General features: G+C 41.0%; 1 long non-coding RNA gene across 1 annotated transcript in view; it reads left to right on the top strand.

Annotated features, from left to right (window-relative positions):
* Positions 1-11,732, top strand: part of LOC311591917 — a 35,292-nt gene extending 23,560 nt beyond the window's left edge. Inside the window, exon 4 of the long non-coding RNA XR_014777256.1 lies at positions 7,585-11,732. This is a non-coding gene — a long non-coding RNA (uncharacterized lncRNA). The remainder of the gene's footprint in view (positions 1-7,584) is intronic.
* The last annotated feature ends 15,953 nt before the right edge of the window (positions 11,733-27,685 follow it).

The raw sequence follows: 27,685 nt of genomic DNA, 5'->3' as shown, positions 1-27,685 counted from the left end.
AACCATAGGAGAGACAAGAAAGCATAAATCCAACTGGTCGCCATCCCTCCATACACCTGGAATATTACAGTTCTCAAGGACCCAGAGTCCTTCATCTCCCTCCAACCTTGTAGTTCCTGGATTTTTTTCCTTATTACTATACTACTTTAGGCAGGGCTCTCTAGAGGAACCACAGAGCCATTAGAAAGTCATATAGTAGAAATCAAAAAGGATTCACTAGATGGCCCAGCTTGAAAGAGACTAAGTAATTCAACAATGGCTACATGCTAGATGATCTGAAAACCTAGCAATGGCCAGATGCCTCAGTAGTCCCAGCCTCCTGGAAGATGCCTAGAGAGTCACAAATCTTCAATACACATTAGAGGCAGAAGAAGATAGAGGCTGATGTCCATTGAGGAAGGTGGCGGCAGAGATTATAAGTTCTAGACATGTTCACCACCAAGAAGCAAAGGTGGGTGCATGTAGTGGTTTAAATAAGAATGGGCCCCGTAGGCTCATATATTTGAATTCTCGGTCACCCATGAGTGGCACTATCTGAGAGAGATTAGGAGGTGTGGCCTTGTTGAAGGAAGTGTATCACTGGGGTTAGGCTTTGGGATTTCATAAGCCCAAGCCTGTCCCATTGTCTCTCTCTCTCTCTCTCTCTCTCTCTCTCTCTCTCTCTCTCTCTCTCTCTCTCTCTCTCTCTCTCCCTGCTGCCTACTGATCCAGGTATAGAACTCTCAATTGCTTCTCCAGCACCATGTCTGTCTGAGTGCCCCCATGCTCCCCACCATGATAAGGAACTAATCCTCTGCAAGTCCCAATTAAATGCTTTTCTTTGCTGTGGTCAGTGTCTCTTCACAACAATAGAAAACTGCCTAAGACAGTGGATAATATTATTTTTTCTTGGGACCTTTTGGTATCTTGGTCACCTGTTTGTGCTTCCCACTTTGGGAGAGGGTCGTCTCATTTAAGTTAATACTTTCAAGACTACTCCCAGAGATCCACCCAGAGCCTTGCCTCTTAGTTGAGTTGAGATGCTGTCAAATTGGCAGTCAGGACTAACTGTCACACACCCACCTGCCTACCAAGATGTACCTGCTGGTGCAATAGTGGCCAGACCGTTATCGAAGGGTTTTGTGCCTGGTTCTGTAAACTTAGAGAAGATTATAGACCCTAGGAGGGAGCCTGTTATTGTTGTATTAAATAGGCATGCAGTCAAACTGCCTTCTAAATGTTTATATTTATAGCCATTGATTTGTGGTGCTCTCAAATTCTATCAGAGAAGCTTCTTTTTGCTGTAGGTAAGAATTAAGGTACAGAGTCACACCTGGTCAAAGGGTTCAGCTGTACCAGCCTCCTTCCATTCAAGGCTTGGGAAGCATCGTGGAAGAATGGGAGGAAAGGTAAGAGCAGGCAGATGAAGTGAGCTGAGAAATGCAGATTTCTGGACACAAGATGACTTCAGCACACAGCCAACTCACAGCAGGCCTGCCTACCTGTGCACACCTGCGGAAAACCTCATGTAGTCCAATCTGTGCTCTGTGTAGAGTCTTGGGAGTGGGACTATCCCCCAGAGCATGGTCCACCTACCAGAAGTCACATCCTTTAAGAAAACAAACCCTTCCAGAGGCTACCAGTGTCAGTAGCTCCTTCCTTCAGGTGAAACTTCATGCCCACTGCCCTACCATGTTGGAATTTCACCTTCTTTCTTTTTTTTCAATATCTCAATTTCTTTGGTGAATTCCACTTCTATGTTGCTGTCTTTCTCATTCACAGGTAGTTTTCTTGTCCATTTTATTTTCATCTGTCTGTTGTTGGCTTTCTTCCCCAGATCCCACCGAATTCCTTGTTTTGATCATCTGTGGTTTTGGTTTCTCTTTGAGGTCACTTAATATGTTTACCAGTAAATTTCTGAAACAGTCTCCCAGTATGCCACCCCTCTTAGTATCTGCAAACACAAAAGCTGAGGCCCCAGAGCTGGGTGGGTAGGGAACGGTGTGTGGCTCTGGAAAGAGTTGAAAAACGGGCGAATACGATCAAGTATATCAGTCTCAAAGAACTAATTTTAAAATTGAGGAAGAAACAGTTTAACGTGTTTAGCTAGCACTGAAATGTAAATTCAAATTGCTTTGAGAGTCTGTCTTACCCCAGGTATAATGGCTGTCGTAAAGGAAACACATGAGAACACATGCTGGCAAGAATAGGTGAGCTGTCACCCAGGCATGTTGGTACAGAAGTTTATCCAGCCACTATGGAAATCAACACGGAGATTCTTTAGATAACCTAAAATCAGGACCACGATATGGCCCAGCCATACCATGCCTGTATATACCTACAAACAATTCCAGGTCAGCACACCACAGATATACTTACTCCTTGTTAACTGCTGCTCTATCCACAATAGCTAAGACATGGAACTACCCTGGTTAACCATAAGTACATGTGCACAATGGAATCTTATTCAACTGCACAGACAAATGAGATCAGGGCATTTTTAGGAAAATGGATGCAATGAGAGATCGTTGTGTTAAAGGATATGAATCTGACTCCAAGAACTATTATGCCTTCCCTCAAGTGGAATCCATGTTTAAATATGTACTTACATGTGTGAGGAGGGGAGATAAACATAGAAAATGGACTGTAAGAATGAATAGAGGAAGAAGTCTGAAAAGAGGGAACAAGAGGGTAATGGAATATATATGACATGAAAGCAAAGATTTAGGAGAGAGACAGGCAAGAGGGCAGAGAGGGCCCTGGGGAAGGAGTAAGAACAAACCATTAAGCGACATATGTATAAAAATATCACACTTGAATCCATTACTTCGCATGCTGACTAAGAATCAATTTTAAGCATCAAAGTAAGTAGATAAACTCTCACTATTTACTAAGGAGTCAGACAAAACTCAATTGTTAGGCTCACAGAGCCCAGCAAAGTGCCTCCTTCTACAATCTCTCCTCTGGAATTGCAAACACTAATTACCACACTGGCTTATGTGGGCGCTGAACCCAGGCCCTTGTGCTTCCTAGGCAAGTACTCTGCCAGCAGACCTCCATCCATCCCAGCCCTTCGCTGAGTACTAATAACCACTTTAGTATCTGGCAAATTTGTTTCATCATCTATGAATTTAAAAGGCTTCTGACTTTGTCCACAAGAGTTAGAAATGCAACAACACCCCCAGCAATGTTTTGTTGAATGAAATCAGAGGTACACCCCATTAAACATGAAACCACCTACATCAATGGTTCTCTGCCTTCCTGATGCCACAACCTTTTAACGCAGTTTCCTCATGTATGGTGATCCCCAGCCATAAAAATAAAATCATGGCTATTCTATAACTGTACTTTTGCTGCTGCTATAAATCACAATGTAAATAGCTGATATAGAAGATCTCTGATACGCAGCCCTGAGGTCGCAACCCACAGGTTGAGAACCCATGGCCTGGTAGTAGCATTCTGTTAAGCTTCGGCCAGTATGTTTTCCTGCCCAAATATCTTTCCTCCCATGTGCCGCTAAGGACACACTGAAATCTTAGCATCTTTCCTCTTCCTGCTGAAGTTCAGAGGCTTTGGTCACATTCTAAGCCTCCAAAAATTGTGGCTCCTGAATTCATCACCACCAAGCACTTGTTAGATAGTGGGAAGTAAAAGAAAATCCAGCCAGAAGATGAAACAGGAATTATCTGGGAAACAGAGTCTAAGTATGAAAGACGAGCTATTTACGTGTCTCTAGATATTTTAAAGGAAGGTTTGGTGTCACTTTTATAGCCCTGGACATTTGACTTACTTGACAAAATTGCTAAGTGTAGCTGGCAAGACATGGGGTGCTGAATAGATAACTTTACCAGAAAGGCATCATATATGGGAGGGATGCTTTGAATACAATCCACGTGAAGGTAAATGTCACTAACCTGGAATGACATGGCATGGCCCGAGCAGAGGCAAGGAAGCAACTCTTCCATGTTCTGAAGGCCTGCCACAGCTCCAATAACAGGAGATGCCAGAATGAAATGGCAGCAGGGCAGCACTGGGTACTTAATTGTTCTGGTTACTTCTAGGTATGAAAATACAGGGTGACAAAGGATTATGGGAAATATCTTGGCTTTCCCTTTCCAAGATACTCTTGGCCACTAAGTTGGTATTCATGCAGAAGACATCTGCTTGTAGGTGACAGATGAGAAATGAAATAAGAATATAGCATAAAGCATCTGCCCCCGACTCCATACTTTGCCAGCCATTACCAGTACATGTGGGTGTTGGATTGGTAGCAGTCCCGGATTTCCTAAAAGCAGAGATGGCTCTCAGTTAAAAACGGCAACTTGAGGATGCATTTAACTACCCTTTATTCCATGCAAGTTTTCTGGTTGAAATGCTCTATAAGATGCTATATGCAGAGAACCTCTTACAGTATTGGTGGTAACTGAGAAAGGAAGAAGTCTGCTAAGTGCTTAGAGACGGAACCATGAAGAAAATTCCTGGTAACCCAGGTTGCTGTGCGGTCTGGAAAGCAGCTAGAAAGGGACGCAGCCACATCTGACTCTGACCCTCAGTACACAGGACGGCACACGAGTCAGTGTCCTGAGTCACTCCTGAATCCGTTAGCTGCATAAGAAGCAGAGACCTGGGGCCCTGCTGGAACATGGACTATGAGTGCTGAGCTAGGAAACCAGTAAAGCTGCCACCAACAACTTTCCAAATCAAGGTAACCCTGCTGGAAACAGACTGGACCCTCCTGCCCCAAATAACCCCAAGCCATCCCTTTCAGTGTTCAGAAAGAACTCACTGAGCAGGGCACGAACTCGTGTTTTCTTCCTTCTGCTTAGATTGCTAGATTTCTGAACCAGAAAAAAATACATTTTAATTTATGAGTTCCGTAAACTTAAGTGTTTCCCATTTATATTAGTTGTTCTGCGACTTTTAATACATATAATCACCACAAAATCTCAGACCATGAGTATTGGACAAGGCCTGGCCTTTAACTCTTTAACTTGGGAAACAGCAGGAAATAAGAAAAGGCGAGTTGAACAGGCAAGCACTCATGCCAGAGATGACGGAAGTAATGATGCTAAAGATTCCCCATCCGGAATGAGGGACTCCTCTGAGTCCTTCACACACTGGACATCAGGACAAGCACTCATAAACTCGGAGGCAACGTGGAAACAGAAAGGACTGGAAAATGTAAACCCTGTCAGATGTTAAAGGGCATCTTCCCCTCAGAAGTGAGTTGGGAGGATCACTCATTTAAAGGCAGCTTCACTGCTTTGCAAGTTCAAAGCCATCCCTGCCTGAGATCCTGTTTCAAAGAAAGAAAAAGAGAGAAGCAAGGATGGAGGTGAGAAAAGGAGGAGGAGGGAAGGAGAGGAGAGATAACCTGACTATGTGGCGCCAGACCCAGCGCCTGGAGCATGCTGGGCAAACATTTTATCTCCATTTCACATCCCTTTGGCATATGACTTTGAATATATAATTTTTGCAAAGTAAATTTAAACATAAGTAAAGCAACTTGTCTGAAATTACACCTTTTGTTAAGAGACAGAGCATTAATTTGAAACTTTGAAGCATTTTTAAAATAAATAGGAAAGCTTCACATTTATTTAAAGAATTTCCATATTGCTGAGAACAAACCTGACCCAAATAGAAAATATATACACTACACACACACACACACACACACACACACACACACACACAGATCCACCATGCAGATTTAGTTCACTCAGTACAGACAGAAAAAGCAGAAATGAAACAGCAGAGCCAAATGCATGCTAAAATAAAATAACACACTGTGATGATGTTTATCTGAATAATACAGGGATCACTCTGAGATCTTAGAAAAGTATAATAGCAGATCAATATATTTAAAGACAAAATTCATAGCAATCTTGGTAGATTTGATATCAAGGACATATGATTATGTAACTCAACATTATTTGTTGATGAAAACTCAGAAAACATTTCTGTAAATTGACTAAGCTTGATTCTTTTCCAAAATGTGATCATGCACGATTTAACCCTCAGCACCCCAAAAGCCAAGTGACAGCCAAGATTGACACTCAGGAACACCTAGATATAATGCTATGGGAACTTGAGATGTTCTTATTAAATTAACAAAAATAAAGAAAATCACATTTTGCATCCATTAAATTAAATTATAACATTTTAACCTTTGTCTTCCTTACTTTAACTTGTGGGACTTTGTACCCTCTCACTTTTGTGAAGCATCAGTTTATGACCAGAAAGACCTGGTGTGCTGTGGTTCACATGTGTAAGCCCAGCACTTAGGAACCCAGGGCAGGAGACCTGATGGAGTCTGAGGCCAGACTGGGCTACATAATAGCATTCTTGTCTCAAGGAGTGGAGGGATGAAGTAGAGAAATAGCTCCACAGTTAAGAAAACTGGCTCATGGAGAGGACTGGTGGTGCATAGCCTTTAATCCCAGCACTCAGGAGGCAGAGGCAGGCAGATCTCTGAGTTCAAGTCCAGATTGGTCTACAATTCAAGTTCTAGGATAGCCAGGGAATACACAGAAAAATGTTGTTTCAAAAATAAGCAATCAATAAAAAACAAATAAACAAATCAATGGCCGCTCTTGCAGAGGACCAGAGGACCCAGGTTCAATTTCCAGTAGCCACTTGGTGGCTCACAGCCATCTGTAACTCCAGTTCTGAAGCACTTTGGGGACCTCTGTGGGCAACAAACATGAGTAGGGAACCTCAAAACTCTGTTCAAGACACCCCAAGACCATGTTCTCAGCACAAAGGATTAGTTGATCCAGAGGGACAGAGCACAGGGATAAGGGACAAGGACAAGAGATGGAGAAAGAAAGAGAAAGGGGAGGGACGAACGAACGTGTATTTGTCCTGGAGGACAAAGGGCTGTCTCTGCATAGGGAGGAGACATGTGGCCCATAGGCAAGTGGCAGCTTATCAAGGGAAAATGGGAAAACCCATGTTAAGACGAAGTGTTTCATTTTAATCAGGCATGTTAGTTAGGAGAACTGAAGGGAGCTTTTGATTGCTGGACTTCAATAATTTGATATCTGGATCATGGTAGTCAGCCTAAGGTGGAGGAAGTGGCAAAATAAGGACGCAGGCTTTGGGGGCTAGCTTTAGGGGTGTGCTCTAATGGCATTTAGCAAGACAGAGGGAATCTGGAAGGGCAAGGACTGCTCAAGTCATGCTTGCCATACTCAAGCTGGCCAGGGTCCCTTCAGGGTTCAAGTGGCCCTCAAGCATATATATGTATATGCAAGCAAAAATACTCATGTCTGTAAAAATAAAAATATGTCTTCTTTTTTTAAAAAAAAAAAAAAGGGAACTGAAGGGATAGAGGAAAAAATAAAAAAGACAGGGGAGGAGGAAGAGAGGAAAGTAGGGAGGGAAAGAGGGGTGAACACCTGCTGTATACGCTTCACTGTGTTCTCATGGCCCCCACCTGACCTGTGAAGAATTAATTCCTAAGAATAACAGCAGAGCAGCTCTCCCATAGAGCAGAGAAGATATTTCTCATCATCATCATGCTCAAGCCTGATCTTCTATCCTATTAGAGATGACACAGAGTACATACAAGTTCCTATTTTGTTTGTTTTGTTTTCTCTACAGTGAACGGAACAGGCAGAAAAGCATGGTCCGATGTCATATCCAGAGTTCACCAAAAAGTTTGTCTAACGAACCACAATCGATGAACTGGAGACGCAAAGAACGAACTTGTTGCCTAGAAGAAGGAAGTTGTTGCCTATTACCCAACATATGTTGGCTCCATACCAACCTGCAGCTGTTAGCTAAGGTTCAAAGGGTGGGGTGAGGGTCCGGAGATGACTCATGGGTAAAGTGCTTACCACACAAGCCTAACAATCTGAGTTCAGATTCCCCAGGACCCACGTAAAAACCCAGTGTGTAGTGTGCACCTGTAATCCCAGTTACACCTGTGTAGAGGAGGGAGGCAAAGACATGAGATTTGCTGGAGGCTAGTATGTGGGCTAGCCTGGTGTACAGAACAGACCACCTCAACCAAGGTGAAAGGCAAGAACTGATTCCAGAGGTGTCTGAGCTCCACATATGTGCCATGGCTTGTATGTGCTTGAGAGTGTTGGCGTGCGCACGCACGCGCACACACACACACACACACACACACACACACACACACACACAAGCAGATTGACACAGATTGACAGTTTCTATGATAGTTTCTCAAATCCAAGCCACATTCAGTTGAAGATATAATAAAGTCTGGTTGCTGAAACTACAGCAAGCTTGTAAGATGTAGTCCAATTTCGGAAATGGTACGACATGAGGAAAATGTACACATTTAAATTAACCAAACGGCACAGAACTTTTACTCCCTCATGTAGTGCTTGTTAACTTAGTAGCTCCTGCACCTAAATAGACACCTGGCATGCAGTGGGTCCTCTGTGGATTTGGAAAGGGTGAATTTTAGGGGAAGGAAATGGCAAAAAACAAAAAAACAAAAACAAAAACAAAAAAACAGGAATCTTTGTGAGTCGCCTTTAATGCAGTCATCGGAGCTGTATGTAATGAACCGGCCTTCTATTCTGTTAAATTCTGAACTCTGATCCCTGTCCAAATGGTTTCTGCTCTGAGGTGCTTCAACATTACCATGCGCTCTCCTCCCAGGACGTCCTCGTCCTCCATCATGTAATCACCTGGCATCCCATCCTGGTGCCCCTCACTTGCAGCTTTACACTTTTTCCTATGCAATACATGTTTGCTCACATTTTCTGGGTCTAATTGCAAAACAAAAGAAAAATTGGCCAGTGAAAGCATCATGAGTAAACGCCACTTGATGGAAACATAAAAAATACCAGGTGTTGTGGCACGGAAATCCCAAAACTCCAAAAGTGGAAATATAAGAATAGTGAGCTCCAGATGTTCCTAGAAACCTACAAGAAGAACATGATGATGGGCAGATCTGGGCCCAGGGGTTCTGCTCAAGCTATGGCACCAACCAAGGACAATACATGCAGTAAACACCAAACCCCTACCCGGGGATCTAGCCCATGGACAGGACATTCTCCACAGTTGAGTGGAGAGCAGGGATTGACTTTCACACGCCCCCTTGATGGGAGGCCCAGTGGCACTCAGAAGAAGGATAGCAGGCTATCAAGAAGAGACTTGATACCCTATGATCATATAGAGTGGGAGGAGGTCCCCCTCAGTCACAGACATAGGGGAGGGGAATAGGATGAAAGAGGGAAGGAAGGAAGGAATGGGAAGATACAAGGGATGGGTTAACAATTTAGATGTAATATGAATAAATTAATTTTAAAAGTAAAAAAAAAAAAAAAAAGAATAGTGAGCTCAGTGGCATCCAAGCTAAAGCTAAAGTGAAACCTTTACTAAAAAAATTAAAAGGTGAGGGGCTGAGATGTACACCTCAGTGGTAGAGTGCATGCAAGGCCGAGACCCTCGGTTCAATCTGTAGCAGTGAAATAACAAAAGGAAACAGACACAGACACATACACATACACACATACATATGCACACTCACACACAGACATACAGAAATGCACAAATGCATACACATATGCACTACTTGCACACACAGATGCATACACACACAAGCACACATACGAACACACAGAGACACACATGTATCCACACACATGCAGGCATGCATAGACACATAGGTATATGCACATGCAGGTTCTGCACATTCATAGACACACATACACTCACACACGCTCATGTAAACACACACACACACACACACACACACACACACACACACATGCACACACACCAGCAAGGACAGGTGGTAACAGAGTTGTCTCACCCATAGCTTAATATGCTATGGGTTGACAACTCCAAGTAAAAAAGCAAAATCCACAGCCTTGATAGCTCAAAAACACAGCTTTTCATAATTTTACCTTGTAATTTATGTCCCATGCACATGAATACACAACGTGTTTTCTTCTTATAGCTGAGCTATTCTTAGGCAAGATTGCTGAAGACGGGGTCTAGGTGATTGAGAGGGAGCAGGCTTAACAAAGAAGCATAGCCAATTTTAACAGGAGCTGCCTTGATCCAATAGACTTGCAAACATCACCCTTGGGAGAGTTGCCCTCCCCGTAGCCAGCCGTCCCTCTTGGTCTCCTTTGCCAGCTGCACCTCCTCTCTACATAAAGCCCTCTTTTTTTTTTTCTTTATGATTTATTTTTTTATTCAGTGTTGAGCTTTCAAAATATTGATTAACCATAAAAATATGTGTACATAAGACTTTTGCAAGGTATGAAGCCTAAGGACACCCAATGAATCAAGACAATTCATATTTTAATGACATATTTTAAAAATCCAAACTCATATGAAAAACTCTGGCAAAGAAAAATATCACACTCTTCAGTAAAAACAGGATCTGGTCCTGTGCTATGACGTCACGCATGCATTTGTCTCACTTTAGCCTCGAGCCCTGATGTACACAGTCTTACTTACAGGAACAGGTGGCTCACCCAAGGCCAATTTCATATTTTTTAAGTACACCATTAAAGGACAGTTTATCTTGATAACTGCTGGCACCCCCTTGAGCTTTGCACTTAAGGGAAAGGCCTACCCTGTCCACTGCCCAGTTTATGATATAAGGAAGTATCTATAATTTATAAACTTTTAAAACTCAAATTTCTTACTCTATGGCATGTTATTTTTCCTTGGCTTAATATTTGGCTCAAAGGCTCTTCTGTGCCTATGTGACCAGCTGCAGCCCATTCATCTCTACGGTCCACGCTGTCGCCTCATATGGCTAGAGCATGGTTTATTTGTTCATATTTTTATCCGAGGTGCAGCTTGTCAGCATTTCTTATGTGTGGTTTTGGACATTGCTTCTATGAACATTCTTGAACACATCATCTGTCTATGAGCAAAGAGATTCATTCTGTGGGCTCCTGGGCTCCTGGAATTGCTGGATCCCCAGGAGTGTACAACTTGATACTTATGGAGTAATGCCATCTTCTGATCTCACACGCTTGGGCAGTCTGCAGTACGTAATCTCCCACCACCAAGACTTTCCATTGCTTCTCAGACCCAGCAACTTCTTTAAAGGCTTGGCTAGGTCACATGTCTCATTTGTGTTTTTTAATTAATTTGTTTTCCCATGATTAAAATGTGAATACTTAAGTATTTCACCCTTTCTCTTCCACAATAAAGACAAAATAAAAAGTCAGGAGCTTTGCAAACTTGCATAAGACTGGACAGGCTTGGGCTAGGGGACAAGGGTCATGTCCTCCCACATTCCAGGTCTCACCTAATTTCAACCTTCACCATTTCATCTTAGCTTCTTGGGATGGAGACACGGCTCAGTGGTTAAACGTGGTGACTGTTCTTCCAGAGGACCAGGGTTCAATTCTCAGCATCCAGATGGCAGCTCAGTTCAGCTTCCTGTAGGTGAGATGATGGCTCTAGAGCAGTAACTTTGAGCATGCCTCCTTACTACAGCAGTATCCTTCTTGGGGTGTGTGATACAAGCTACTAGCAGCCAATCAGCACACGTTAAACACATTGTAACAACTGATGTGCTGTAACAATGCAGTCTCCAGTACTGTTTTTGAGCAGTTATCCTGTAGAATTTGTACATGTGCTTCCTTCATGGCCATGTAATGCTTGCCTTGAATAAACTCTTAATTGCTTGTTGGCAACTTCATAGCTTGGATTAATGAAGCTTATGTGTGTTTTACCTAATTTTATATTAGAATATACCTCAGTGTATATATGTATATGTATATATACACACATACACACATATGTGTGTGTTTGTGTGTGTGTGTATATATATATATATATATATATATATATATATATATATATATATACATATGTAACGAGAGAAATACAAAGAGAGACAGAGACAGAGAGGATAGATAATATAGATATATACTAACACTTAGAAACAAAATATATTTTGCTAGCCATTTTATTTACATTTTTAGAAATTCTTTTCATATTCTGGATATCCATCTTTTGTTGTTTGAATTCTAAGTATTTCCTTCGATTTATAACACATCTATTCACTCTATTTTTGGCATCTTTCTATTTATAAACATCCTAAATTTAATGTACTCAAATGTGCTATGTTTAGCTTTCACAATTAATACTTATGTTTCTTGCTTATGACGTCATTATCTCTTCTGTTACTAAGTAGATTTTATTTGATGTCTCTTAAAATAGCTTCCAATTGTCTTGATATCCTGTTGGTCACATCCTCTTCTGCAGTTATTTGGTTGTTGTTAATTGATATAAATACCCTGAATTTTATTTATGCATCCAACAAGTAAAAGTCATTTCTATATCCATCATAATTATTAAAACTTCTGCTATTGATTTTTCTTTTTTTTTCTTTTTATTGAAAATTGATTTGATTTTTTTCACATATAATATATCTTTATTATGGTTTTCCCTCCCTCTACTCCTCCAAGTTCCTCCCCAACTGCCCTCCCACCCAGATTCATTTCCTTTCTGACTCTCATTAGAAAAAGAACATGCTTCTAAAGGATATGATGTGATAACAAAAACTAACACATCAGAATTGGTCAAAACAAACAGGAAAAAAAAAAGAGCCCAAGAAAGACCCTCTCATTCACACACTCAAGAATCCCATTAAAAACACTAAACTGAGCCGGGCATGGTGGTGCACGACTTAATCCCAGCACTCGGGAGGCAGAGGCAGGTAGATCACTGTGTGTTTGAAGCCAGCGTGGTCTACAAAGCAAGTCCAGGACAGCCAAGGCTACACAGAGAAACCTTGTCTCAAAAAAACAAAAATCACTAAACTGGAAGCCATAATTCATTCATAAAGGACATGTAGAGTAAAGAGACTATATATAAATATACATTATATACTATATTATTATATACATATCATATTGTTATATGCAATATGGTACTATATGTTATATAATTATATAACATTACATATTATTATGTTTATTTGTTATATATTATTATATAATGTTATATATTAGTTATATATAAAACATTGTATATATGTGCTCTAAAATATAGAAATATATATCATACATTTATATAATATATAGTAGCCATTAATAATATATAATGTTATGTATGTGTTGTATAATATATAAACATATGTAAATAAATATATTACACATAGTTATATGTTTTGGGGAGGTTGGTTTACAAAGAAGCCTGACATGACAGTATGAGACAAGGATCCTCCGGCCAAAGACACTATTGAGTGTGTTTCCTGTTGGCCATCTCCTCCTGTGTATGTAGCTTACCCTTAAAAGTAGTTTGTTTCTGGCATTGGAGAAGATGGCTCAGCAGTTAAAATCAATGGATGTTTTTCCAGAGGATCTGGGTTCAGTTCCCAGCACCTACATGGCAGATCACAACTATCTGTAACTCCTGCTTCAGGGGATCTGGCACCTTCACACAGACAAACATGCAGGCAAAATACAAACGCACATAAAAATAAATAAATATTTTTTTAAAGTAATTTGTTTCCCCAGTGAGTCTCCCTAGGAGAAAACTAATTTTTCATTTGCAAGTGGTTATCAATTCATGATTGCTTCTGTGTTAGGGATGGAGGAATGTGTCACTTTTACTTTCAGCTCTAAGTTTCATATGGTGCAGCCCTGCATAGGCCCTGTGCATGCTGCCTTAGTCTCTGTAAGTTCACATGACTTGCAGTTGTTTTTAAATAGCATTTTTTGTGTCTTTTTTAATTAAGTTAATAGACAAAAGCCAGTTTGGTAAAGATTAATGTCTTTATAGCCATGGGCATGGTACAGTGCCTCATTCATGATATTGTTCTATGTAGTAAATTGAACAGTGGTTTTGGAAGATGTGTCTGTGTTCTTATCCACAGCACTTAGGAATGTAACTGACTTTGAAGAAGTTATTTCCAGGCATAATGAGTGCTCTTGAGATTAAATAATCTTTGAAGATCCAGGTGGCCTTAAGTCTAATACGAATGTCACAGAGGCAGAAGGAAATTTAGAGACAAGAAGAAGAAGCTCTGCTGTTCTATAGCCACAAGCACAGGAAAGCGAGGCTCACTGGAGGCTAGCAACACCAGGGCAGGGCTCTCTAGATTTGCAACAGTTCTCAAGTTGAGGGTCACAACCTCTTTGAGAGTCAAAGAGCCCTTTCACAGAGGTTGTCTAAGACCATCTGCATATCAGATATGTATACTACAATTCATCACAGTAGCAAAATTAAAGTTACGGAGTAGCAACAAAAATCATTTTATGGTTGAGGGTCGCTACAACACAAGGAACTACACGAAAGGGCTGCAGCATTGCAGAAAGGTCAAAACCCACTGCTCTAGAACCTTGTGACATGCAGAACTATAAGAGAATAATTTCTGTTCTTTTAAGCCACCAAGTCTTTGATAACATGATAACTGAATTGGATCTTTTGAGTTGCTGTGACCAGGATACCTTACAGAAACAACTTAAGTCAGGAAAAAAATGTTGATTCCTGATTTCAAAGGTGACCAGTCAGTCCATGGGATCTAAGAAAGCATGGAAGAGAAGTTCACCCTAGGTGAAACCAGATCCAGAAGCCAGTGGTAATCTTTAGAGGCCCACCTTTACCACACTACTTCCAGAAGCTTAGGCCCTACTCCTAAAAACATCATAGCCTCTCAAAACACATACTCAAAATATGAGCCTTGGAGATGGTCCAAACCATAGCACTTGCCCTGAACAACTAATATGCTTTCAGTAAACATTTATAAGTCTTCATAATGGCCTTGTTTATATATTGTTGTGTTTATTCTAAAATTCTTTTTAATTTTCTATTGTAAATGCCATCTGTTATCTTTTACTTTTAGTAGCTTGATAATTATATTTATATAAGCAATTAGTATTTAGACATAGATCTAAAAATTTCATTAAAATCTATATATTAGCAAAACCATATGAATACTATATTGAAATGTTAATATAAACAGGAATATTTCCTATGAAATGAGTTAAAATGTCACATATTCTTTGCTCTCTGACCATTTATGAGTTACCTCATTAACAGCCACTCATTGAAAAAGAGTAAATTTATTTTTCCCAAAGCTGAAAGCCATACTGGTCTATAGGTATAAGCACGAATACTTAGAAGATAGTTTGGCTATTTATCACTTAGAAAAACAGCAATAGGAAACTTCCATCCAGAGCCTATGATTTCTCTATTTAGGCTTTTGACTAGTACTACAGTACCAAGCATGTGCTCTTGTCTGAAATCCAAAACTGCTACCAGAGAACTCCTATAGTTGATAAACATCTTCAGCAAAGAGGCTGGATACATAATTACCTAAAGATAGCAGCAGTCCTTCTGCATACAAATAATAAATGGGATGAGAAAGAAAGTAGGGAAGCAACACTCTTCACAATAGCCACAAATAATAAAAAAATATCTTGGCGTAACTCTAGCAAAGCAGGTGAAAGACATGTATGACAAGAACTTCAAGTCTTTGAAGAAAATACCTATAGATATAGATATCAGAGATACAGAAAGATTTCTCATGCTCATGGATCAGTAGGATTAAAATAGTAAAAATGGCCATCTTACCAAAAGCAATTTACAGATTCAATGCAATTTCCACCAAAATACCAACACAATTCTTTACAAATCTTGAAAGAACAGTTCTCAATTTCATATAGAAACAAACAAACAACAAAACATGAATAGCTAAAACAATCCTGAATAATAAAAGAACTTTTTGAGGTATCTCCATCCTGGATTTCAAGCTGTACTACAGAACAATGTAATAAAAACTACAAGATATTGGCATAGAAACTGACAGGTTGATCAATCGAATCAAAGACCCAGAAATAAGCCCACACACCCAGGGACACTTAATTTTTGACAAAGAAGCCAAAACCATAAAAGGAAAAAAGAAAGCATCTTCAGCAAATGGAGGTCTGCATGTGGACGAATACAAATAGATCCATATTTATCACCTTGCACAAAATTCAAATCCAAATGGATCAAAGACCTCAACCTAAAACCAGACACGATAAATCTCATAGAAAAGAAAGTGGGAAATAACCTTGAACTCATTGGCACAGGAGACAACTTCCTAAACCAACAGCTCAGGCTCTAAGATTGACAAATAATAAATGGGACCTCTTGAAACCGAAAGGCTTCAGCAAGGCGAAGGACACTGTGACTAGGACAAAAAGACAGCCTACAGAAGAGGAAAAGATCTTCACCAACCCTACATCCAACAGAGGCCTAATATCCAAAATGTATAAAGGACTCAAAAATCGAAACACCCACAAACCAAATAACCCAATTAAAAATGGGGTACAGAGCTAAACAGAAAATTCTCAACAGAGGAATCTTGAAATGTCCAAAAAACACTTAAAGAAATATTCAACATCCCTAGTCTTTAGGGAAACACAAATCAAAGCTACCCTGAGATTCTATCTTATACCCATCATGATAGCTATGATCAAAAACTCAAGTGACAGCACATGCTGGAGAGATTGTGGAGAAAGGGAAACACTCCTCTATTGCTGGTGAGAGTGCAAACTTGTACAACCACTGTGAAAATCAATCTAGTGGTTTCCTGTGGAACCCTGGTATTAACATCAAAGTTTGGCATTTATGGATAGCCTCTGAGTTCAGTTTAAAATGATGCAATCCTTTTCTCAGCTGGTTTCCCTCTCTGCCTGATCTGGGGAACCTCAGATCCTCTAAGGAGCATCACATACCTCTCAGGGAGATTACAAGCCCAATGCTTTCCTAATAGGAAACCCATTTAGTGTGTACCTGGGAGTTCCTGGAAACACCCACCCTATGCTAATGAGATATCTTCCCATCTTGGCTTCAACCAAAGACATTTAACTGTACCTGGAGTTCTTCCCCCATCCATAAAATAATTAAGTATTGTGTTTCCCCCTCTTACAATAGGACTGTGTTACTGTGTGTAAATCAAGTATCCCTGACACCCATAGCCACAGCAAATCAAACATATTCACCCTCAAAACCCTTCCCACTGCCCCAAGGTTTATAAGTCTCTGTTTCACATGAAAGAAAGGGGCCAGCATCACCTATTTCATCAGAGATCATCTGATACTCCTCATTTCTTCTGGGGAAGAAAGGGCTCCCCTTCCCCTTTTCCCTGAAGAACTCATCACTGGACGCCCCCCTGGGCTTGGCTGCCAATCAGCCAGCCACGTGCTGCTAGGTATTGCGAGCTTCCACCTTTCACCAGCGTATCAGCATGGATTGCTGTCACCTTCTTTCTGGCGCTACTCCACCCATTACAGTACTCATCTGTGGGAGCCAGTAGCTGGCTGTTCTTGAAGCAGCCATTTTGTCCTCCCAGACAAAACAAGGCTCATGCCTCTGCCTCTCTTGGTTTCAGAGCTTCGAGTGAACTTCTCCATTACAGGCTGCTCACAAAGCAGCCACCAACTTGCCGAAGTCAGGCCAGGCCCTCGTTGCTATCAGCTCCAGTTTCAGAGCACTGAGATGCTTTGGATCTGTGCTTCACTCTTTTCTGGCCCAGCATGTACTTTGGTTTCCTCTTTACAGGCCAAGCTTCCTAGGACAGTACCCACCAAAGCCCAGGCTCCCACCTTTCTTAGAAAATTGAGAATATTTCTACTTCAAGACCCAGCTGTACCACTCCTGGGCATATACCCAAAAGATGCTCTACCACCACAAGGACACTTGCTCAACTATGTTCATAGCAACTTTATTCGTATTAGCCAGAAACTAGAAACAACCTAGATATCCCTCAACCAAAAAAATGGGTAATGGAAATATGGTACATTTACACAATGGAATACCTTCAGCTTTTAAAAACAATGGCATCTTGGAATTTGCAAGAAAATAGATGGAACTAGAAAAAAATCATCCTGAGTGAGGCAACCCAAACCCAAAAGACACACATGGTCTGTATTGACCTATAACAGGATATTAGACGTAAAGTACAGGATGACCATGTTACCATCAACAGACCCAAAGAAGCTAACTTACTAGGAGGGCCCAGAGGAGGATGTTTGAATCTCACTCAGAAAGGAGGCTGATGGAGGGAGGGAAATGAGTAGGAGAGGGCATTGGGAAGGGAGCAGGCCTAGGAATTGAGAGTAGGGGGCGGGATGGGTAAGAGAATGGTAATTGGATGTTGAGGGCATCTCTGGGATTTCCCAGAGACATAGGATAGGAGAGGCCCAAGGAAGTCTATTGGGGGGGGGGGGGTAGTCACTCTCTCTGAGAATCCTAAGAATGGGGGATATGGAGCCTAAAGTGGCCAATCCCTGTAGCCAGGCAGGACTTCCAGTGGAGGAATAAAGACACCAACCCCCCCACACACACACACACAAAACTTTCAACCCAAAACTTGTCCAGCCTACAAGATGTGCAGGGACGAAGATGGACCAAAGATTGAGGGAACGACCAATCAAAGACTGGCCCTATTTGAGACTCATCCCATGGGAAAGAACTAATCCCTGACACTATTAAATCCTACTCTGCTATGCTTGCATACAGGAGCCTAGCATAACTCTTCTGAGAGGCTTCATCCAGCAGTTGATGGAAACAGAGCTCCCCAAGCTCTACCAAACATTAGACAGAGCTTGGGGAGCCCTATGGAAGAGTTGGGGGAGAGACTGAGGGAGCTGGAGGGGTCAAGGACTCCACAGGAAGACCTACAAAGTCAGCTAACCTGGGCCCACGGAGGCTCACAGACATTGAACCATCAACCAAGAAGCATGCTTGCACTGGTCTGAGAGCCCCTGCACATTTGTAGCAGATGCAAAGCTTGGTCTTCATATGGATCCCTAAAAACTGGAGTGGGGGCCCTCTCTGACTCTGATGCCTCTCTTTGGATCCCATTCCCATAGCTGGACTGCCCTCTCTGGCCTCAGTGGGAGAAGATGTGCCTAGTCCTGCAGTGACAATGTGCTAGGTTGGGATAGTACCCGTAGGGGACCTCCCTCTTTTCTGAGGAAAGGGAGAGAGAGGAAGGGAGCTGCAACAAGGATATAAAGTAAGTAAATAATTTTTAAAAGCAGTTGGTTACGCCCAGAACAGTCATGCCACTATTTTCCAACAGGCTCTTGAGAGGCTCTCTCGATCAGTGTTGTAACACACAAGTTCACCGCTTGGTAAAACCATTGATTATGTTTCCCCAGAAGGCTGCATAACACCTTCTGGGGGTCCGAGTGGAGATGAAACTCTTTTCTTTGTATGCTTAGTTGAATCCACAGATACATAACTCACAGATACAGAAGACCGGAGTTCTTCCACCTAAAATCCTCTTTCCCCAATTCCCTAAATCTCCTTTTCACAGCTTAACTTAAGGTTACTTCTTCAGAGTCTTTCCTGAAGAGAGTCTTATTATTGTGTCCTCTTTTTTTCATTTTTTTATTAATTTATTCTTGTTACATCTCAATGGTTATCCCATCCCTTGTATCCTCCCATTCTTCCCTCCCTCCCATTTTCCCCCTTATTCCCCTCCCCTATGACTGATCCTGATGGGGGATTTCCTCCCCCTGTATATGCTCATAGGGTATCAAGTCTCTTCTTGGTAACCTGCTGTCCTTCCTCTGAGTGTCACCAGGTCTCCCTCTCCAGGGGACATGGTCAAATGATCATAATGAGTGAGTTAATCCAGAAGCAGAAAGACTCAAATAGTATATACTCACTTATATCTGCATGCTAGCCCAAAGGACATGTCTCATGAAAGCCTTCACTTACCAAGAAACTGGGACAGAGGGGGGGACATCCTATTGGGACTCTAGATGAGAGAAGCATGGGAGAATAGCAAAGTAGAAGGATCCAGAGGGTCCTAGAAACCTACAAGTAGAACATTATGAGAGGCAGATTTGGGCCCAGGGGTCCTGCTCAAACTAAGGCACCAGCCAAGGACAATACAGGCGGTAAACTTTAAACCCCTACCCAGACCTAGCCAATGGGCAAAACATTCTCCACAGTTGAGTGGAGAGTGGGGTATGACTTTCACACGTACTCTGGTGCCTCATATTATTGTTTCTTTTTTGTTTGTTTGTTTTGTTTTATGTATTTTTTATTAATTTATTCATATTACATCTCAGTTGTTAGCCCATCCTTTGTATCCTCCCATTCCTCCCTTCCTCCCATTTCCCCCCTACTCCCCTCCCCTATATCTGTGTCTGAGGGGGACCTCCTCCCCCTGCATATGCTCATAGGGTATCAAGTCTCTCCTTGGTGACCTATTATCCTTAAGTCCCCATATGTCTCCCTAAAAACATCCATGGCATTTTTACTGTAATTTTAGTTGATTATTGAAATTCACTCCTTTGGTGTACAGTTCTGTGCATTTTGACAAATGTGCAGCCTGTTAATGACTACTGAAAATTCTCACTGACTTGTCAACTGGTGTTGCCATTGTGTAGGTCTTGGTTAGATGACCATATTGTTGAGATGTCATGGTGCAGCCTGCCTGTCTCTTACAGAAGACATGCTGGTCCTCTGGCTCTTACAGTCTTTCTGCCTTCTCTTCCATGATGTTTCTTGAGCCATAGGTTTAGGACTTGTGTTGGAGATGTATCCAGTGGGGATGAGCATCCCATGGCCAGTAGTTCTCTGTATGTTGTCCATCTGTAGGTTTCTGTAGTGGTCTCTGTGCTGAGGAGTGAGAGCTATGCTTATCAGACTGATACATCACACAGAGTGTGTGATCCAGGCTGGGCCCAGAGGTTGGATGTATCTTCTTTAAGAAAATGTCTGGGAGTACGGCATGATGGCAGATGCCTTTAATCCCAGCACCTGGGAGGAAGAAACTGGTGGGTCTCTCTGAGACAGAGACCAATCTGGTCTACATAGTGAGCTCAAAGCCAGCCCAGACTATATAGTGAGACCCTGTCTCCACCTCACCCCCACAAAAAAAGGGAAAACAAAGAAAAAATGTCTATTCTAGTTTTTGCCCATTTTGTTAAAAGAACTGAACTAGTTAATTTCATATCACTGATTTTTGAAATTTTTTATTTGTTCTAATACAAGATGTTCATCAAACACAATTTTACAAATATCTTCTGCTGGTTTGTAGCTTCTCATTTCAATCTTATAACTATATTTTGTAAAACAAGGTTTTTAGCTTTAATGAGGTACAATTTCTCTTATATTTCTTGTATGGATCATGATTTTTCTGTTTTCTTTTGGAAGATAGAGTTCTATGTTTGACATGTGTTTCCATGATGCCTTTTAGTTTTTGTAAAGTACAAGGTTTAGTCTCAGATGTTTTGTGTTGATGTGTTTGTTTTTCTTTCGAATAGCTGGGTAATTTCTTTGGTCCTATTCATTGTTGGAACTGTCTTTTCTTTTCTTTCTTTTAGTTTTTTAATTGTCTTTTCTTGATACACAGAACAGGCATAGTTGGGGGTGGGGGTTGGTTTAAGTTTTTTTCCAGGCAGAGTTTCCTTCTGTAGCACTGGTTAACCTGGAACTTCCCATGTAGACCACACTGGCCCCAAATTCATAGAAATTTACCTGCATCTACTTCCCAGATGCTGGAATTCAAGGTATGTGCCTCTATGCCTGGTTATAAAAGACATAAATGCAAAGTGTTATACAGCCTGCCACTGTGAACGTTCAGCATGCACAATGAAGGAATTGCAGGGCGCCCATCTCTGCTGATGCTGTTGCTACATGCTCTATTGATTGTCAAGAGCCTGCGTCTTCTGCTGTTTCTGTTGGTGTAGTTGCTATAGCAATTGCAGTGCAGATACCTTCCTTTTGCCACTAAAAATAAAAGGCAGATGCCTTTCAAGTGCGTGCTGCTGACACTCCCACCAGGCAATGTTTTATACTTTGCTTCCACTGTCATTTGTACTTCAAAAAGTTTGTGGGATGAAATAAACCTGTTGTACTCATCCAAACAGTTCCTGTTTTTATTGCTCTCTTATTTTAAAATTCAGAAACTGTTCCAAGTGTTGACTGGCTCTTCTTTTAGAGCAGGTCATCTAGCTTTCTTTCACTGGGGAATTCCTGTTTCCAGCCATATTCAACAAGATATTTCTTGCCTCTGGATGTAGAATTCAGAGTGGACAATTCTTTTTTTTCCCCCTTGGCTTTGTTTTGTTCTACTGTATACTTCTTACCTTTGGTGGTTTATTGTTTTTTAAATGATTGTTTTGAGGCTGTTGATTTTTTTTCTTTTTGTATTCTCATCTGACTAAGTTCTATCAGGTTTTTTTTTTCAATTTTGTTAGTATGTATAATAAGGTTTACTTCTGTTTCTGTGAATGTGTGTGTCTGCATGTTTTGTGTATACCATATATGTATAGTACCTGTGAGAGACAGAAGATGGCACCAGAGCAGTATTCACTCTTAATTGCTGAGCTATCTCTCCAACCCTTTCATTGGCATTTTAAGAGGTGAATTCTTTATTATTTTTAATACATACATACATGTTTTTAATTTTTATTAAATACTTTTTACATATACATTTATATTATTACACATGTATACAATAAACTACTTACAGCAAGAAGAACCACAACACAATCAGGAATTTTATAAATGTTACATTCTTAGTGTTTTAGCTGTTTGTATTTGGCATCCTTGAAGAAAACATCTTTCCTATCTTAGCGAGTCCAAAATTCTGAATGTAAATCAATATCTATAATATCTCATCATTATCAACTGAAAACATGTATCTAGACCTAAAAACATCTTAACCCCTAAATAACTAAGTTTAATTGTAAAACTAAACTATCTGGTCTTCAACCCCATAAGAGACTTGAGAAGGAATAAAATTGATTACTTAAGTATATGAGGAGTGCAGGTTAGTAGCTTTCCAAATGAGAAGATGACAGAAACATTTTGCTACCTGAATAGTCACCCAAAACTCTCTATAACATTGGAGCATCATCTTCAGCCTTCTGGTCCAACATATCTGACAGACATATTTGTGAGGCAGGAACTATTAAGGATTTGTTTACCCTGTCTAGGCAGAGTTTGGCTGTTGACTCTGCCTGTATTCAAGTTTGGCCTTTTTTAGGCAGAATTCTGTCTGTGGTAGAAACAAGGACACTTTGTCCAGTGGCTGGTTTGCTACATTTGAAGTCATCTCCATAAGGAGGTTCTTTGATGCTTATCATTTTCTTTGAGGTTGGCTGGGTGTTGCCAAAAGTTAACCTGTTTCATTGTCAGTGAATTTTTAAAATAATAAAAACATTTTTTAAATGCCATATTCTCTATGTCTCTGAGGTTTTTGAAGACCTTATCTAACTATTTTACCTTATTTTTCCACAGAGTCATAGCTATCTGTTGGACCTAAGATGTATATTTTGTGATAAAAATAAACCAAATTGATATAGCCATGCTTTGATCAACTAACAATTAACTTGTATATCTTATTTATCCTGAACAGCCTGCAATAGAACTTTCAAAGTATTGAAGTAAACCTGGACCACAAATGCTATTCCTAGCTTGTTTAACCATTTCCCTAATTTTATTTGGGCCCCTACAAAGGTATTATTCATCCTAAATCAGCTGAAAGAAACCTTAAGAGAACAACACCCCGTTTCCTTTGGTTGCTTTCTTGGGCTATAGAGGGTTATTTTCAATAGGAGTTGATTACAAGTTATTATTGGTCTTATTTAGAGAGAAAACAAGATTGGACTCAGTGATGTCTCTCTTTTCCTTTATCTTCCATTCTTTGGATTGGAAATAGGGGCTGAAAAGAAAGAAGGGGGAATATAGAAATATATAGGGAAGATAGAACAAAAAGTAGATCAGTGAATCTACTCCTCAACTTAATGCCTCAATTGTTACTTGCAAGGTTATTTTTAATTCACTGGTATGGAATCTTGTATATAGATGCAAAATAAGTTTAATTTTTAGATACAGTGGTATAGAATTCAAATGTAAGATTATTCTTCACACACGTTATATATATGTATGTATGTATGTATATATATATATATATATACACTTTTACTCTAATATGAGGTTTTGTTTGTTTGTTCGTTTTTTATTTTGGTTTTTTGAGACAGGGTTTCTCTGTGTAGCCTTGGCTGTCCTGGACTCACTTTATAGACTGGGCTGGCCTTGAACTCACAGATATCTGCCTGCCTCTGCCTCCCGAGTGCTGGGATTAAAGGCGTTATGCCCATATAATTCAATTATAATACAAGATTTACTTCATAGATAGATGGATAGATAGATGATAGATAGATAGATAGATAGATAGATAGATAGATAGATAGATAGAGATGTATTTCTTTACTATGTATACTATGTGTGGCCAGTATGTACACATTCAGGCTAGAAGAGGGCAGCAGATCTCATTACAGATGGTTATGAGCCACCACGTGATTGCTAGGAATTGAGCTCAGGACCTCTGGAAGAGCAGTCAGTGCTCTTAACCTCTCTAAGCTATTTCTCCAGCCACAGAGCTGAATTCTTATTTGATGCTCCTCATACCCATTCAACTACATTTGGACTGATTATATTTCTTCTTGTTTTATTTTTCTCTCCTTGTTAGAAGATAGCACCTTATTTCTACTCTCTTAGTCATCATAATATAAAAGATACTTAGCTTAAAGAAATATAGTGTTTACCTACTTCAAACACAGATACAAAGATTTGGGGTAACAATACTTTACTGCTTTTTATTATGCTACGTGACTATGCTTTTGCTTTAAATTTTAACTTTATAACATAGGTGTTATTAGCATTTCATCCTATCAATATGCCCTTCATTTTTATATATTAACCATAACCATCCCCCATGACTTTGCCCTACAACTCAAATTATCACTGGATATCTTTTCTATTTGGGATGTCTGTCTGTCTGTCTGGTTTGGGGACAGATTGTCCGTATGTAGCATGACTGACCTGATACTACATAACTCAAACTGCCTTGAACCCACAGCAATCCGCCTGCCTTAGCTTCCCAGTTGCTGGGATTAGAATTGTGAGCCGCTCTACCCAGAACTGTGTCCTTCCTTTCTTCTTAAAGCACAACTTCCAGACGTTATTGGAATAAGTCTCATTTTGGAGAGATAGTTATTTTTTATTGAAATGTCTTTATAAACGGTTGCTTCATCTCAGTGCCTTAAAAATACTACTTACCTCACACCTGTGGCCCATCCGTGAATTCAGTTGTCAGTGTGGTTATTATTCCCTCCTGTGCTTTTATATCCATCCACTTTAAAAAAAATACTTAGTTCTGTAAGATGGGTCTGAATAATCACCACTTTGATGAAAGTGTTAGCCAGTAAGTCTTTAAAAATTGTCTTCCACCTTCCGCCAGGTTCCTTCTGCTCTTCAGTCAGTCCTTCCACCATTTGAAATGGCATTTGCTTCTCTCTCTAGAAAGTAAACTGTATGAGATAACTCCGTCTTCTTTTGTTCCCGTGGTGAAGTAAGTTACTAGGAGGATGCCTGTCACACAACAGATGCCCAGGAAGCATTTGTTGGCAAACAACTGTGCTTTTTATTCTTGGAAATCCTATTTGCCTTTTTGCAGTCTATGTGGTGGTCTCTTTTGCCTGTTTCTCATTTTCTTTCCCCCATCTAACTTAAGCTACAGTGCCTCAGCTTGGACTCTATATCCAGTGATTTATATCCTCTAAATCCAAATAGAGGCTTTGTTCTGGTCTGTGATTCCTCCTTTCTCAAGCCTGTGTTTGTGGTAGCTGGCTTCCCTGTGGCTTTCAAGTTTGCATGGGTTTTATATTCAGGGATTCTTTGAGGTTGAAATAAAACAGTTGTATTCTTAAGAAGACTTATACTGTTCCTGGGATTCTCTACAGTCTTTTTTTTTTTTCTTTCTTCCTCTTTGGGTTTGTTTTTTAGACACAATCTTCTATGGCCCAGGCTGGCCTTGAACTTGAGAGCCTCCTGTATCTGCCCGCCAAGCGCTAGGATTACAAGCCATTGTCTGGCCTCTTGCAGTTGATTTTAAACTTCAGCTCTATGTCTCCATTTCTAAAGATTGTGCAAACAATATAATTTATGCCAAATCCATGGAGGAAAATTTTAAGGGAAACATACGGGATTTTGATGGTGCCCTTGCTGTCTGTCCTGCAGAGGGTGCTATTTGTTTTTGGTTTTGTTTTGTTTTAAAGCCAGGGTCTCTCTTTGTCGTCCTGTCTGTCCTGAAGCTCACTAAGTAGACCTGGCTGGCCTCAACCTCACCTGTACTGTATATGTTTCCAGTAGGCAGTTTCCTTGCGTCTCATATACACGCTTCTAGCAACACATCAGCCTTCACTCTAGCTCTGACTTCTCTCTTGAGGCTGAGGTTCACGGACACCTGCTGCTTGACATCTTCGCCTGAAATCATCTCAGTCAGCGCGCTATTGAATTTATTTTCTACTTGACCTCGCTATTTCGGTTAATATCGTGGCAAACTGCTCAACTGCCCAAGTCAAAACCCCTAACCCTCAGCCTTCGTCCCTGCCTTGTCTTTCTCCCCACATGCAACCAGAAACAAGTCCTTTCTTCCTTCCTTTCCACGTCATTCCTTAACCTCGTTCCTAGGACGTTCGGCCAAGCCAAGGTCATCTGGGACTCGTTTCCTTAACTCCTCCCACGAGACAGTCCGGCATGCATCTACAGCGTGCCAGGCCTTTTGCAGGAAGCAGGCGGCGCCAGGACATTGCGTCCTGAATCTCTCACCCGAGGGAGAAGTCTTATAAAAAAAAAGTATTAGGTAGCAAGAATAGGCGGAGATTGGTCCTGACCTGCACCACAGACCTCCGAGGTTAAGATGCTGCTGCGGGAGCCCCAGGTTCCTGGAGAGTACTCAGTCCCTGAACTCCTCTCAACTGTTGGCTCTTTACTAACCTTTCTGCTTCTGCCCTTTTCCAGCCTTCATCAGCTCTCTGCTGACCTACTGAAAATCCTTGAACCAACAGTGTTGCCTCGCTATCACTTGGTACTCGCCTTATATTTGGGCTGCTGTACACTGAGGAGCCAGATGAGACTAAGACTTTCTCCGAGGCTCTAATAAACAGGAGCTACAGTTCTGTATCATGGTCCAGGAACGGACTTGGCAAGGCCAGTCTGAGGCTGGAGTCTGTGTCTCCTCCCTAGGGAGTCAAGGTTGCAGCTTCTGGGGGCCCAACTCTTCCCCTGAGCTGTGATTCTCAGTCCTAGGGCAGCTGTGTCTGACGTAGCCCATATTCTCTTTGCCAACACTGCCTGATTTAGTTCTCTGTTGACCCACCCCACCCCTACCCCTAGCCCCTGCAAATAGTATATATGACACTGTACTTCTTTTTTTTATTTTATTTAATTAATTTATTCAGGTTACATATCAATTGTTATCCCATCGTTTGTATCCTCCCATTCCTCCCTCCCTCCTGCTTTCATCTTATTCCTCTCCCCTAGGTCTGTGACCAAGGGGGACCTTCTCCCCCACTATATGGTCATGGGCTATCAGGTCTCATCTTAGTAGCCTGCTTATTCTTTCTCTGAGTGCCACCAGGCCTCCCCACCACGGGGAAGTGGTCAAATATGGGGCACTAGCTTTCATGTCAGAGTCAGTCCCTGCTCTCCACTCAACTGTGGACAATGTCCTGTCCATTGGCTAGATCTGAGAAGGGGTTCGATGTTTACTGCACGTATTGTCCTTGGTGGGTGCAGTAGTTTGAGCAGAACCCCTAGGCCCAGATCCGCCCGTCATGACACTGTACTTCTTAATAAATTTGTTTAGCATAAGTCATCAGCCTTTGCAAGACCTCCATGTCCCAAATATTATGTTTCTATTCTTTATTTTTCATCGTCCTTA

This window comes from Acomys minous, assembly GCF_964271855.1.
Source record: "Acomys minous genome assembly, chromosome: 2".
NCBI classification, from domain to species: domain Eukaryota; kingdom Metazoa; phylum Chordata; class Mammalia; order Rodentia; family Muridae; genus Acomys; species Acomys minous.
The sequence above is the reverse complement of the archived record's forward strand: the minus strand, read 5'-3'. Positions and strand labels throughout refer to the sequence as shown.